Below are 13,781 nucleotides of genomic sequence, written 5' to 3'. Positions count from 1 at the left end.
GCCTGGGGCAGGGGCCTGGAGGCCTCACCGCCCACGGGCCCCGCCACGGCCCAGTCCCCAGCCCTGGGCCCGAGGGCTCAGCCCCAGGGCCAGCCCCAGCAGCAGGGTGGGAGCGGTTCCTGCTGCTGCCCCCAGGGTCGCCAGCCCCAGCCCTGCCAGCTGGAGGTGGGTGTTTGATGTCCGCAGGGCAGGGGAAGGCAGAGTGGCCTCCTCTCTGCAGGCGGCTCCGGGCTTTGGGGCAGGCATGCTGTGGTGGGGACAGGCCAGGGGCCTTTGCTGTCCCCTCCTGTGGGTCTGGTGCTGATGGACAGCCCCGCCTCTGCCGACAGCCTTTGAGAAATGGGGATTTCCAGACACGGAGCTGTTTCTGCCTCCTGGTGGGAGCACGCGCCGGGGCGTTGTTGGCAGAGCAGCCGGTGGGGAGCGCTCCTGGTTGGAGGCAGCTCCCTTGGCAGATGCTTGTGCTACCGCCAACCGGCCCAAAACCTTTCTAACGCCAATTTGGCATTCAGAAAGCAGGCCTTCTTTATTGCAGCGCTGGATGAACGGGGGATATCTCCGCCCAGCGTGCATGCCGTAGGTCACGCCAGCAAAGTGTTTATCAAACTTAAAACGCACATACTCCTTAATTTTCCGAGGAAAGTCATTGATATTACAATTATTTCCCAGAAATCATTACCATCTTTCCCCTCCCACCGGAGCATGCGCTGTTTGATTCTGGGGCTTGTTTCGGGGGTCCTTGGTGGTCGTTCTCCTCAAGTTCCAGCTGTCCGCTTGTTGACCTCGTTGTTTTTTTCCACCTCAGCATGCTGATTTGGCTGTTTCCTTTTGTTAAGAACACAGCTGACACTCGCCAGTGTTCAGGGAGTTTCTTGGTTTATGTTCAGACTGCCCATGATCTTTGTCCTGAGCTCACTCTTTCATTCAGAGATTCCTTCTTACCTTACAGGCCTGTCCTCTGTCCTTGGTTTCTGCGGGCATGCTGATTCACTTCCTTCCTAGCTCTACTCTGTCCTTGGTAGCTGTCAGTTGTTGGTGACCAACTTCTTCTAAGCAGGCCTTGATGATGAACGCTTTGAAGCAGGCCTTGGTAATTAACTCCTTTTCTGAATCCCACGTGTAACACTTGTGCCCCTCTCTGGGCCCCAAGGTGGGATACCTGCCTGTCCCCCCACCCAAGCTGTGCTGCGGGCTTCTGGGAATTGGGGGTACCGAGGGCGGATGGTTTTACCACAGCCGGGAAGGTCCGGTAACCTGTCAGGGACTTTTTTTCCTGGTGCTTGCAGTAGCAGGTTATTTGGTTTTGTCAATGTATTTTTTCTGAGGAAACTTCACCCAGGAAAGCACAGCGTTTAGCTCTGGTTGCTCTCTGTGTGGATTGTGCCTGTCCTCAGCCAGGCACACAGCAGCTTTCAGAGGAGGAATGGGACTATTCCAGGGTGAGGTGAGCAGTGGGGATCCCAGGCCTGTTGTGTGTAAGGCAATCAGGGGAAAATGTGCGGTTAGAGCTGCCTGTGTTGCTTCCCCCTTTGATTGCAGTGCTCCCCTCTAGTTCTCTGTAATCCTCGCTTCTATGAGTCGGCTGCATCGGGTTTAAATTTCTGTAAGTACACTTTGCAGGTGTTTCGACTTGGTTCTTCCCAGGTTTGAAAATTCCGTGTGCAGGTCTCTCTCCTTTCTTCTCCCCTCTGTCCCACAGAACCGTATGTGACTGGCAGGGGCTGCAGAGTCTGTGTTTGCTCCCCGTGGTGAGGAAAATACGGGCATGAAAAAGAAAGAGATAGCGATTCTGAAAAGACCCCTTTCTTTGTGCTCCTTTTCACATTGAGTTGCCTGTTGTGGGTTCTTAAATGATGCGGTTTGTAGGACTGCCTCTTTTGCAGATTGAACATCCCTTGTCAGCATGGAAGAGAGCTGGACATGGACAAGCAAACGCTTGGGGCAGCTGCAGCGTAGGGATGGGGGCAGTCTGTAATATTTCTGTCAGGCTCAAAAGCTACAGGATGTTTCCATTGCAAGAGGCGAGTCTGTTGGGAGCCCCAGTCTCCCAAATTCCAAACGCCGTGTGTGAAAGAGTGCTGAGCCCCGTTGTTTCTTTCTGCTGCTCTCTAACGCAGTTTCTCTGGCTTTTTCTTTGGTTGGTTTTTAATGCCTGGTAGGTGTCCAAGCTCCGTTCCATCAAGGCACTTGCAAACCTGCCACTTGCCCAGCTTCTGCTGGGGGCCAAGCCAAAGGGATGAAGCCGCGTGCTCGTAGCAAGCCTGAAGCAAAGTTAAAGCGCTGAGAAGTTCCCCCAGTCAGCCCGGAGCCAGCGTGCAGCTGCGATGAGATGGAAGAGCCTGGGAAACCATTCGTCGGCAGGAGGCGATGGAAGAAGGTCCAGTGCGTGTGGCGCCCGGGATTAAGCGATACGCTCAGTTTCGTGTCTGGACCAGTACTGTGCTTGCCCTTTGACTAAGCCCCAGTTCAGAGCAGAAATTGTTGTTACTCCTCGTGGGTGCCAGAGCGCTGTTCCTGCTCTCTCCTCCCCGGTGCATGAATTTAATCTTCTGTGTCTAGGCAGGGCCTTGATAATGCTCCTGTGTGGGCACTGTGTATGTGAATGGCAGGTTTTCTGCATAGTTGTGACTGATCTTTCTTGCTTCTTTTCATGAGGAAAATCTTGATATGTACTGCGCAGGAACGATAGAAATGCAAAGAAGTGATGAAGAAAGAGGTGCCAGTCAAGGAGGGAGTGCAGGTTAGTTCTGTTTTTCAATTTTCTTGACTGTGTTCTAGCCAAAAGCCTTGTCTTAAACAATTGCAATGAGCTGAACTACTGGGTATTTCAGTAGCTTTCAGATGACCACCTTCAGTCCTTGCCCCAGCAGGTGGAAACACGGGATGGAGGTCAGCACGTGCGCCCTCAGGTCATAGCGGGGCCTCCTCAGCCCCGGGGTGGGGATGCTGTTCCTGGGGACGCTGGTTGCAGCCCGCGATGGGGATGCTGGCGGTGGGGCTGTCAGCAGCAGGCCAGGGCGGAGCTGGCAGTAGCAGCGGTGTTGGGTACCAGGCCGGAGTGGGGATGCTGGTTCGGGGGCGGTTGTTCCTTTAGGAACGGCGAGGTGGCGCCGCGGCTGCAGCCTTTGCCGGGCAAGGGCAAGGTGTGAAGGCAGCAGAAGTGGAAGTGGCGCTGGGTGGGCCCAGGGCCGGCAGCGTGATGGTGGGCAGAGAGGGCTCCCGCATACCAGAGCGGTGAGGGCGTCTGCCGTGCCTTGCCCCTGCCCCCACCGCTCCGCAGCTTCCTCCCGCACGGCCCACTGCTGCCGGGAGCCATGGGGCACGGCCTGGCCGCGACACCAGTGGCTCCGGCGGCCGGCAGCACCGTGTCACCCGTTCCATTGAACGTATCGCAGCCCCCGGGCAGCGGGGAGCCGTAGTTCAAAGTGCGTGGGGCTGGGGGACTGGGGCAGGCAAGGGTCTCCGGGCCGGGGCAGGGCTCGGGGCCAGAGCCCCGGGCCAGAAGTTTAAGGCCTCCGTGCTGCGGGGCACGGCCTGGCATGGGCTGCATGAAACCTGTCCCCTCAGGTGTGCGAGGGGCCTTTGCCCCCTGGCATCCCTCTGGCTTCTAGATGGCTTGGCAGGCACGTTGTTGCTGTTGGATGCTCTCCGCTTGCTGTGTCCTGCCTGCTGCCCGCTGCCGCCCCCACCGTGCCGTGCCCGCCCACCTTCCCCTCTGACAGCGTTTTTGAGTTATTGGGCACCTGGCACAACCACCCTCTTCTTCTTTTTCTTTGGTGGGATGCTGTCGCGCAGGGTGGTCTCTTGTGTTTTGGGGGCGCTGGCTGGTGCGGGGCGCTTGGCCTTCTTGCCGCCCATCTCTCCCGATCTGGGCACCATCTGGCAGGAGGCGGCACCCGGCGGCAGCGGCAAGCGGGTCAAAAGCACCCGGGGCTGCCTCCGCAGTGCCTCCTGCACCAGTTGGGCCGTGCGGGGTGGATGACGCTGGGGGCAGCCGGGGGCTGGCCAGGGGACTCAGGAGCGGGATCTGCAGGGGGCTCAGCAGGGGAGTCTCCGCAAGAGCCTTCAGGGGATCCTTGCGGGGACTCTCCACAGGACTGTCGTCTGAAGTCTCCGGAGAGCTCTCCTCAGAAGTGTCCGAGGGGCTGAGTGGCAGCCAGGTGGGGAGGTCTGCCGCCACCGTGCCCTGCTTCCCCTCGGGGTCCTGCAAGGGGGAGGCCGGCCCCCCCCAGAAGGGGTCGGCGTCCCCCAGCATTGCCGCTGCCAGGCGGTCCTTGGGGCAGTTGCCCTCCAGCCCGTTGTCCCAGAAGTCGGGGACTTCGCTGAAGGAGGCGGTGCTGGCAAGGCTGTCGGGGACATCAGGGAAGGTGATTTCACCGTCCCCCAGCATCACCGCTGCCACTTGCTCCTTGTTGCAGCCGCCCTCTGCCCTGTACTCCAAGAGGTGGGGGAGCTTGTTGAGGGAGGTGGTCAAGCTGGGGATGACGGGGACACTGGGGACAGTGTCCTCACCATCCCCCAGCCCCCTGCCACGGCTCGTTCATTGGGGCAGCCACCCTCCGCCACGTACTCGGAGAGGTCAGGGAGCTCATTGAGGACGTCAGTGGTCAAGTTGGGGACGTTGGTGGTCAAGATGGTGTCCTCGCTGTCCCCTAGCCGCGCCGCCATGGCTTGGTCCTGGGGGCAGTCGCCGTCCGCCACGTACTCCGAGAAGTCGTGGAGCTCATTGAGGAAAGCAGTGCTGGCGAGGCTGTTGGGGAAATCAAGGCCATCAGGGACAGTGTCCTCGCTGTCCCCCAGCCCCGCCGCCGCCACTCGTTCACTGGGGCAGCTGCCCTCTGCCACGTACTCGGAGAAGTCAGGGAGGTGGCTGAGGAAGTTGGTAGAGTCGGGGACATTATCGACAGTGACCTCGCCGTCCCCCAGCCCCGCCACTGCCTCTCTCTCTTTGGGGCTGCCGCCGTATGCCCTGTACTCCAAGAAATGAGGGAGCTTGTTGAGGTAGGTGCTCAAGTCGGGGACTTCGGGGACACCGGGGACGGTGTCCTCGCTGTCCCCCAGCCCCGCTGCCACTGCTTGCTCCTTGGGGTAGCCATCGTCCGCCACGTACTTGGGGAGGTTGGGGAGCTCATTGAGGAAGGCAGTAAAGTGGAGGACATGGGGGACGGTGCCCACGCTGTCCCCCAGCGCTGCCGCCACCGCTCGCTCCTTGGGGCAGCCGTCCTCCGCCACGTACTCGGAGAGGTCGGGGAGCTCGTGGAGGAAGGCGGTGAAGCTGGGGCTGTCGGGGACATCGGGGACGGTGTCCTCGCTGTCCGTGGTGTCGAGCCAGGCGAGCACACGGCTGGCGGTGGTGTCCTCTGCCTGCTCAGGAAAGGCCTCGGCGAAGGCGTCTGGCCCCTGCTGGGGCAGATCCGCGGGCTTCCCCGGGGCCCCCGGGGTGGTCACCGCTGCTGAAAAAGGAAACAAAAGCAATCGAACCCCGGGGCGATGCCAGCTTTGCTAAGCTTGGCCACCCGACCATGGGCTCTGCCACCCCCCAGACCTCACCTTTGGGCTTCGTCGTGGCTCTGCCAGTCGGCAGAGGCAGGGTGGTCTGGCGGGGGCTGGCAGCAGGGACAGTGTCCTCGATGGCCGCCCCGTCCTTGCTGGAGGCCTCCAATGGCTTCTGGGTGCTGCCGGGCAGGGTGAGGAGCACGGGGGGCCTGTGGGGTCCAGGGTCTCCCCCTGGCCCACGGCCCACGGCCCCAGGCCCATCGGCTGGTGGGGCACCAGTGTCCCTATCACCACCTGCTGTCCCCAGCTGTAGGCAGGGGGACAAGGAGCGGCCACGGTGGGGAGCTGCACCCTGCACGGGAGCTGCACCCCTTGGGGGAGCTGCACCGTGGGAGGGAGCTGCAGCCCAGGAGGGAGCTGCACGACACGGGGGAGCCGCGCCATCGGGGGGAGCTGCACCCCTTGGGGGAGCTGCACACCATGAGGGAGCTGCACCCCAGAGGGAAGCTGCACGACACGGGGGAGCTGCGCCATCGGGGGGAGCTGCACCCCTTGGGGGAGCTGCACACCGTGAGGGAGCTGCACCCCAGGAGGGAGCTCAGGGCCTTCCCAGAGGGGCAAAACGCCCGCGGCCTGATCCGTCGGGGGGGCAACGATCCTTCCTGCGCCTGGCAAGGCACCAGTGGCTGCTCCAAAGCACCGGGACCCCCGCCAACATCTCTGCATCCCGTTCCTCACGGCTGCTGCCACTGGCTCCGCAGGGGATGAGGACGGCGAGCTCTGCAGTGCTCTTCAAGAAGGCATTCCCTTGCTCTTGCCACTGCTAGCCAGCTGAAAAGGCTAGCCAGCCTCGGGAACCTCCACGTGTTGGTGGTTCTTCTCGTCTCCAGCAGCCTCGGCAAGCCTCCTCCGGCCTTCCTCCCTCAGCCCTCGCCAAGTAATTCCACCGCCTCCTCAAGGACTTCCTCTCGCACTTCGTCTTCGGGCTGCCCCCAGGCCAGCTATGGCAGCGGGCCGCGGGAGCGTGCTCCCTTTTATGCTGTCCCGGGGCATGGTGACTGCTGCGTTGCCGGGTGGTGGCACTGTGACACGGGCGGGGCCCGCGCAGCCCCGCCCGCCGGCCCTCCGCCCAGCATCCTTCCCAGGAAGGCCTTTGGGCTGCTGGCCCCGAGGCAGTCCCTGGGCCCAGGAGGCTCAGGGGGCTGTCCCTGCCCTTGCTGGCCATGCACTGGGCACAGCTGCTGGGCGTCCCGCTAACTACAGCTGGACATTCAGACTGCGTCATGAAGGCTGTTTGTACCATAGCCATGTATTTGGTTGTGGGGATGCCAGAGGTGAAAGCAAGGCTTTGGGTTCCCTCTGCGTGAACTGTGCAGAGCCGTAGAGCACGTGCAGGATGGCCTCGCCGCTCCTGACCGATGCACCAAGGGACATTTGCTACTACCCTGCTTATGGTGAGGTCTTCTTCTGGGAAAGAAGTCCCAAATTGTTTTCTCTTCTTGACCCTCTTTTTCCTTGCACTCAAGAGCTTTTCTCCTCCTTTGGCCTTCACCCTCAAGACCTTTCCTGAAAGTGACGGCAGCCCTCTCAGCCTTTGTCTTGCTCCTGCTAGTCGTCTTCCCCTCAGCTAGATAGTCCCGAAGGTCCCTGGAGGTCCCTGCCAACTCAGCCCTTCTCTTCTCTCCTCTTCTCTTCCCTGCACTCAGGATGAGGCGCAGAACAAGGAGACCACTCTTTGCCTGAAATGCCAGGGGGTTTACAGCTCCAGAAACACTTTCGAGGACACAAATCAAAAGGGATACAAGTAGAAACAGGATTTCATTTTAGTTGACTTAATTTTACTTTATTTTATTTTCTGCCTGGTTATGTTGGTTTATGTTATTTTAGTTTAGTTTCTTTCATGTTATGTTATTGTATTTGATTTTATCAAATTTTCTTTGGGTTTATTTTTTATTATTTTATTTTATGTTGGTTAATCTTACTTTACTTTACCTTGCTTTATGCGTTTTTATTTTATTTTGTTATTTAATGTTATGATTTTATCATTTTATTATTTTATTTTCTCTGATTTTATTTGAGGCTATTTTAGGCCATTTTGCTGAATCTCTTTCAGAGCCGATGCTCACAAGCATTAGCACAATGCGCACGTGTAGGCAGGAGCAGGCTGATGTGTTCTTCAGTTTAGTTGGAAAAATCATGCCCTGCAGTGTGGCAAAGGAAAGCCGCAGAAAGGAGCAGCAGGAATACGGGCCAAGCAGTCCCTCGTTTCTCAACAGTGCAGAAGAACTTGAAGAAGGAGGATGGGTCCCGACCACCCCCAGAAAAGTAGAAGAAGAAGAGGGGTGTGGTGCCCTGGGGTATTTTCCCAAGTAGGACACGGGTCGATGACAAGCACACCTTTTGCCTTCCAAAACTTGCTCCGCTGTGCTTCTTGGCCAGGGAGGCAGGAAAAGCGCTCTCCTGCCTGCCCTGCGCTTGGATCGCATGCAGGGAGAGCTGAAAAGCGGCAGCTGCGGAGGGGGCAGCAAGCCTGGAGCCCTTCCAAGCACAGGCTGTTTTGCACAAGCAAGAACACCTCGGGAAACGGAGCCAAGGCAAGAGCAGAGCTCGCTCCTGCTCCAAACCTGCAATGGGCAAAAGAGCCAGGGAGCGCCAGGGCACGAGCGGCGCCTCGGAGGTGCAAGAGCAGCAGGCAAGAACTGAGCCCCAAGGGCCCAGAGGAGCCCTGACAAGGGGCTGCGCTCAATGCTGTTAGAGAGGAGAAGCAGCACCCCCCAGGGGGCCACCCTGGGCGTCCGCCCTGGGAGTCTAGAAAGCGTCCTCCCCCCGCATGCGGGGCACAAGGGCCACCTTCGTGGAGCAGGAGCAGCAGGCACCTAGCCAAAATGGCCCAAAGGAGCCCTGGCAAGGGGCCGTGCTCAGTGCTGCAGAGGAAGGCAAAAAGCCCCGGGGTCACTTGCTGGCCCAGCGTGGGGGGAAAAAAGCCTTCGTCCCCCCAGCTGCAGGGCACGAGAGGCCATCTTCGTGGTGCACGAGCAGCAGGCAGTAACCCAGCCAAAAGGGACCAGAGGAGCCCTGACAAGTGCTCATGCTCAATGCTGCAGAGGAAGGCAAAAAGCCCCCAGGGAGCAGTGCCAGTCTGCCCCGGGGGAAAATTCCTTCCTGACCCCAGCGCCGCCGGCGACCGGCTATTCCCTGAGCACGTGAGCAAGACCTGCCTCCTCGGCCCACAGGCTGCTCACGCCTCCCAGGAGATGCTCAAGCCCGATTCTCCCTCCACCTGCTGCCACCTCAGGGCCTTCCCAGAGGGGCAAAATGCCCACGGCCTGATCCCAGTATTCCCATTAGAACTGTGCGAATGATGGCATTTTTACTACGCTGATTCAAATCCATTCTATTCACAACATGTGCTGTCTTTTACTGGAAAATACATAAAGGTAATGTTTGGAAAATTACTACAAGGCTACATTGTTTAGAATGAATCAACCATCAAAACACAAAGGCCACTTCAGCCAATGTCTCTACCCCTAGTATTACAAATAGCTACCAGGTAGAGTACTTGAGTGTCGGAGAAAGAACAGTCATAGCCTAGACACGTCCAAGTGCAAGTCTCCTTCAGTGAAAAAAATCACTCATCTGACAAGGAAATAACAGCAATGTCAGCAGCAGAGTCTTTAGAACAGTGTTTCTTTGTGGGAGCCCAAGCCCCGAGTTCAGCTATCTACCATAGCTACCTTATCCCCACACACGGGTATTGCTTTGAGCTTTGATGCCAGCAGCATCTCTCCTCTCCTTTCAGGGCAGCATTACAATACCAGGAGAGGGTGCCATCCAGCCAGAAACGCAGGATGCATTGGCAAGACAGCACTAAGCATACGCATTGAAATTAACCCCCAAAACAAGGCCAGGTTTATAAGCACAACGCTGTGGCGTCCAGAATTACTAGGTAGTGCCTGAAAGCACTGCAGCAACTCCTGCAGGAATATGCCCAAAGTCTACATGCAGAGCCACATAAATTCAGGGTTTTTTGCTTGCAAATGCTTCATGGGTACCAGGATGCTGCTGTACTGTCTTTCTGAGACTCCCTGTAACTCATCCGTCTACTTTATTTCTTCAGAACCAACATCAGAAAGACACGGCAAAACCACAAGCTGATGACATCTACTAATTGTGGTGGAGAGGCGTATCTTTAAGGCGGCTGGAAAACAGGAGCAGGCAAACAATGCCAGTGTAGCTGAGAGAGAACTGGACCGCGTGAATACCTAAATGACAGCATTAATCCTCTAGGCAGGATTGCATTTGAATATCTGTCGTTTTAGTCAGTACACCCAATTCCCGGTCCTCCATAAATCTCAGCAATAGAGAATACAGAGTTAAAACTGGGAGCACAGAGACCAGCTTAGGGTAAAAACAGACTTAGAAAGTGTCCGGATGATGTGTCCAGAAAGCCAAATCCTACTTACCTTTAACAGAGAGTGCAGCTGGGGGGGAAAGGGGAAGGAAGAAAAGGTGGAGAAAAGGAAAAGGGTGGGCACACAACTGAAAAAGAAAGGAGCGCAGTTATCGCGAAGACCAGCGCAGCTCGCTCTTTGATGCACGCAGATGCCTGCGTTCAGATGGGAAACAGCAGAAAAACCCTGACAGGGCTCCTTTTCACTGTCCTCCTCCCTGCGTGCGTGCTGGGACCTCCTCGTTTCCCCGAAGGCCTCCCAGACTCCCAGGGGGTAGCAAACAACTGCACCTGCAGAAGCAAAGGGGCGGCCGTGCCTCGGCTTCGGAGAGGCCCAAAGCCGCCCTGGGCCCCAGCAGCCCCTGGCGCCCCGGCATTTGCTTGGCCCCGAGGCCCCGCGGGGCCTGCCAGCACCGGGGACCCCCGGGGACAGAAGCCAAGGACAGCGGTCAGCCCCCGTGGGGAGAGGGACAGGGCTCTGTCCTCCCTTCTGGCCGCAGGAGGACGCCCTGGGCCGCGCCAGCACAGGGCGTCTCTCCTCCTCAGCGCCCGGGGGCAGCGAGGCCTGAGGGAGGCCCTGGGTGCTGGGCTCAGCCTGGCCGCTGCCAGCGGCTCCCGGCACGCAGCTCCTCCTGCCCAGGGCGGTGGCTGGAGCACAGCCAGAGCCACCCTTTGGGAAAGCCGTGCCGGTGCCCAGCAAAGCCCGGGCAGCTCCCCCCCGGCCCTGCCCCCGGCCCTGCCCCTCGCCCTTCCCTCCCCTCCCGCCCTGCGCAGGCCCAGCCCCCCCAGCCGCGCCATTGGCCACGGCGGAGCCAATCGGCGGAGCCGGAGGCGGGCTGTCAGTCAGAGCCGGGTGGGGCGGGGCCGGAGGGGGCCGAGGCCCAGGGGCCTGAGGAGAAAGGGGCGGGAGCCGGGCCGGGGGCAGCCGGGGCCCGGGGGGAGCAGGGCCAGGCCAGGGCCAGGGCCAGGCCCAGGCCACAGGGCCAGGGGAGCTGCAGGAGCAGGTATGTGCCAGTGGGGATGGGCCTGGGGCAGGGGCCTGGAGGCCTCACCGCCCACGGGCCCCGCCACGGCCCAGTCCCCAGCCCTGGGCCCGAGGGCTCAGCCCCAGGGCCAGCCCCAGCAGCAGGGTGGGAGCGGTTCCTGCTGCTGCCCCCAGGGTCGCCAGCCCCAGCCCTGCCAGCTGGAGGTGGGTGTTTGATGTCCGCAGGGCAGGGGAAGGCAGAGTGGCCTCCTCTCTGCAGGCGGCTCCGGGCTTTGGGGCAGGCATGCTGTGGTGGGGACAGGCCAGGGGCCTTTGCTGTCCCCTCCTGTGGGTCTGGTGCTGATGGACAGCCCCGCCTCTGCCGACAGCCTTTGAGAAATGGGGATTTCCAGACACGGAGCTGTTTCTGCCTCCTGGTGGGAGCACGCGCCGGGGCGTTGTTGGCAGAGCAGCCGGTGGGGAGCGCTCCTGGTTGGAGGCAGCTCCCTTGGCAGATGCTTGTGCTACCGCCAACCGGCCCAAAACCTTTCTAACGCCAATTTGGCATTCAGAAAGCAGGCCTTCTTTATTGCAGCGCTGGATGAACGGGGGATACCTCCGCCCAGCGTGCATGCCGTAGGTCACGCCAGCAAAGTGTTTATCAAACTTAAAACGCACATACTCCTTAATTTTCCGAGGAAAGTCATTGATATTACAATTGTTTCCCAGAAATCATTACCATCTTTCCCCTCCCACCGGAGCATGCGCTGTTTGATTCTGGGGCTTGTTTCGGGGGTCCTTGGTGGTCGTTCTCCTCAAGTTCCAGCTGTCCGCTTGTTGACCTCGTTGTTTTTTTCCACCTCAGCATGCTGATTTGGCTGTTTCCTTTTGTTAAGAACACAGCTGACACTCGCCAGTGTTCAGGGAGTTTCTTGGTTTATGTTCAGACTGCCCATGATCTTTGTCCTGAGCTCACTCTTTCATTCAGAGATTCCTTCTTACCTTACAGGCCTCTCCTCTGTCCTTGGTTTCTGCGGGCATGCTGATTCACTTCCTTCCTAGCTCTACTCTGTCCTTGGTAGCTGTCAGTTGTTGGTGACCAACTTCTTCTAAGCAGGCCTTGATGATGAACGCTTTGAAGCAGGCCTTGGTAATTAACTCCTTTTCTGAATCCCACGTGTAACACTTGTGCCCCTCTCTGGGCCCCAAGGTGGGATACCTGCCTGTCCCCCCACCCAAGCTGTGCTGCGGGCTTCTGGGAATTGGGGGTACCGAGGGCGGATGGTTTTACCACAGCCGGGAAGGTCCGGTAACCTGTCAGGGACTTTTTTTTTCCTGGTGCTTGCAGTAGCAGGTTATTTGGTTTTGTCAATGTATTTTTTCTGAGGAAACTTCACCCAGGAAAGCACAGCGTTTAGCTCTGGTTGCTCTCTGTGTGGATTGTGCCTGTCCTCAGCCAGGCACACAGCAGCTTTCAGAGGAGGAATGGGACTATTCCAGGGTGAGGTGAGCAGTGGGGATCCCAGGCCTGTTGTGTGTAAGGCAATCAGGGGAAAATGTGCGGTTAGAGCTGCCTGTGTTGCTTCCCCCTTTGATTGCAGTGCTCCCCTCTAGTTCTCTGTAATCCTCGCTTCTATGAGTCGGCTGCATCGGGTTTAAATTTCTGTAAGTACACTTTGCAGGTGTTTCGACTTGGTTCTTCCCAGGTTTGAAAATTCCGTGTGCAGGTCTCTCTCCTTTCTTCTCCCCTCTGTCCCACAGAACCGTATGTGACTGGCAGGGGCTGCAGAGTCTGTGCTTGCTCCCCGTGGTGAGGAAAATACGGGCATGAAAAAGAAAGAGATAGCGATTCTGAAAAGACCCCTTTCTTTGTGCTCCTTTTCACATTGAGTTGCCTGTTGTGGGTTCTTAAATGATGCGGTTTGTAGGACTGCCTCTTTTGCAGATTGAACATCCCTTGTCAGCATGGAAGAGAGCTGGACATGGACAAGCAAACGCTTGGGGCAGCTGCAGCGTAGGGATGGGGGCAGTCTGTAATATTTCTGTCAGGCTCAAAAGCTACAGGATGTTTCCATTGCAAGAGGCGAGTCTGTTGGGAGCCCCAGTCTCCCAAATTCCAAACGCCGTGTGTGAAAGAGTGCTGAGCCCCGTTGTTTCTTTCTGCTGCTCTCTAACGCAGTTTCTCTGGCTTTTTCTTTGGTTGGTTTTTAATGCCTGGTAGGTGTCCAAGCTCCGTTCCATCAAGGCACTTGCAAACCTGCCACTTGCCCAGCTTCTGCTGGGGGCCAAGCCAAAGGGATGAAGCCGCGTGCTCGTAGCAAGCCTGAAGCAAAGTTAAAGCGCTGAGAAGTTCCCCCAGTCAGCCCGGAGCCAGCGTGCAGCTGCGATGAGATGGAAGAGCCTGGGAAACCATTCGTCGGCAGGAGGCGATGGAAGAAGGTCCAGTGCGTGTGGCGCCCGGGATTAAGCGATACGCTCAGTTTCGTGTCTGGACCAGTACTGTGCTTGCTCTTTGACTAAGCCCCAGTTCAGAGCAGAAATTGTTGTTACTCCTCGTGGGTGCCAGAGCGCTGTTCCTGCTCTCTCCTCCCCGGTGCATGAATTTAATCTTCTGTGTCTAGGCAGGGCCTTGATAATGCTCCTGTGTGGGCACTGTGTATGTGAATGGCAGGTTTTCTGCATAGTTGTGACTGATCTTTCTTGCTTCTTTTCATGAGGAAAATCTTGATATGTACTGCGCAGGAACGATAGAAATGCAAAGAAGTGATGAAGAAAGAGGTGCCAGTCAAGGAGGGAGTGCAGGTTAGTTCTGTTTTTCAATTTTCTTGACTGTGTTCTAGCCAAAAGCCTTGTCTTAAGCAATTGCAATGA

The 13,781-nt window shown here is 58.0% G+C and overlaps 1 long non-coding RNA gene across 4 annotated transcripts in view; it reads left to right on the top strand.

The window, feature by feature from the left end:
* LOC148056184 (uncharacterized) overlaps window positions 1-13,781 on the top strand; it is a 53,871-nt gene that overhangs the window by 144 nt on the left and 39,946 nt on the right. For all 4 annotated transcript variants that reach the window (XR_015703626.1, XR_015703625.1, XR_015703627.1 and 1 more), the window contains exons 2-5: window positions 2,160-2,382; window positions 2,656-2,740; window positions 13,132-13,354; window positions 13,628-13,712. This is a non-coding gene — a long non-coding RNA (uncharacterized LOC148056184). The remainder of the gene's footprint in view (window positions 1-2,159; window positions 2,383-2,655; window positions 2,741-13,131; window positions 13,355-13,627; window positions 13,713-13,781) is intronic.

Source organism: Nipponia nippon, unplaced genomic scaffold (genome assembly GCF_047370975.1).
Source record: "Nipponia nippon isolate SJK-2023a ecotype South Korea unplaced genomic scaffold, ASM4737097v1 scaffold_16, whole genome shotgun sequence".
NCBI lineage: Eukaryota > Metazoa > Chordata > Aves > Pelecaniformes > Threskiornithidae > Nipponia > Nipponia nippon.
The sequence above is the reverse complement of the archived record's forward strand: the minus strand, read 5'-3'. Positions and strand labels throughout refer to the sequence as shown.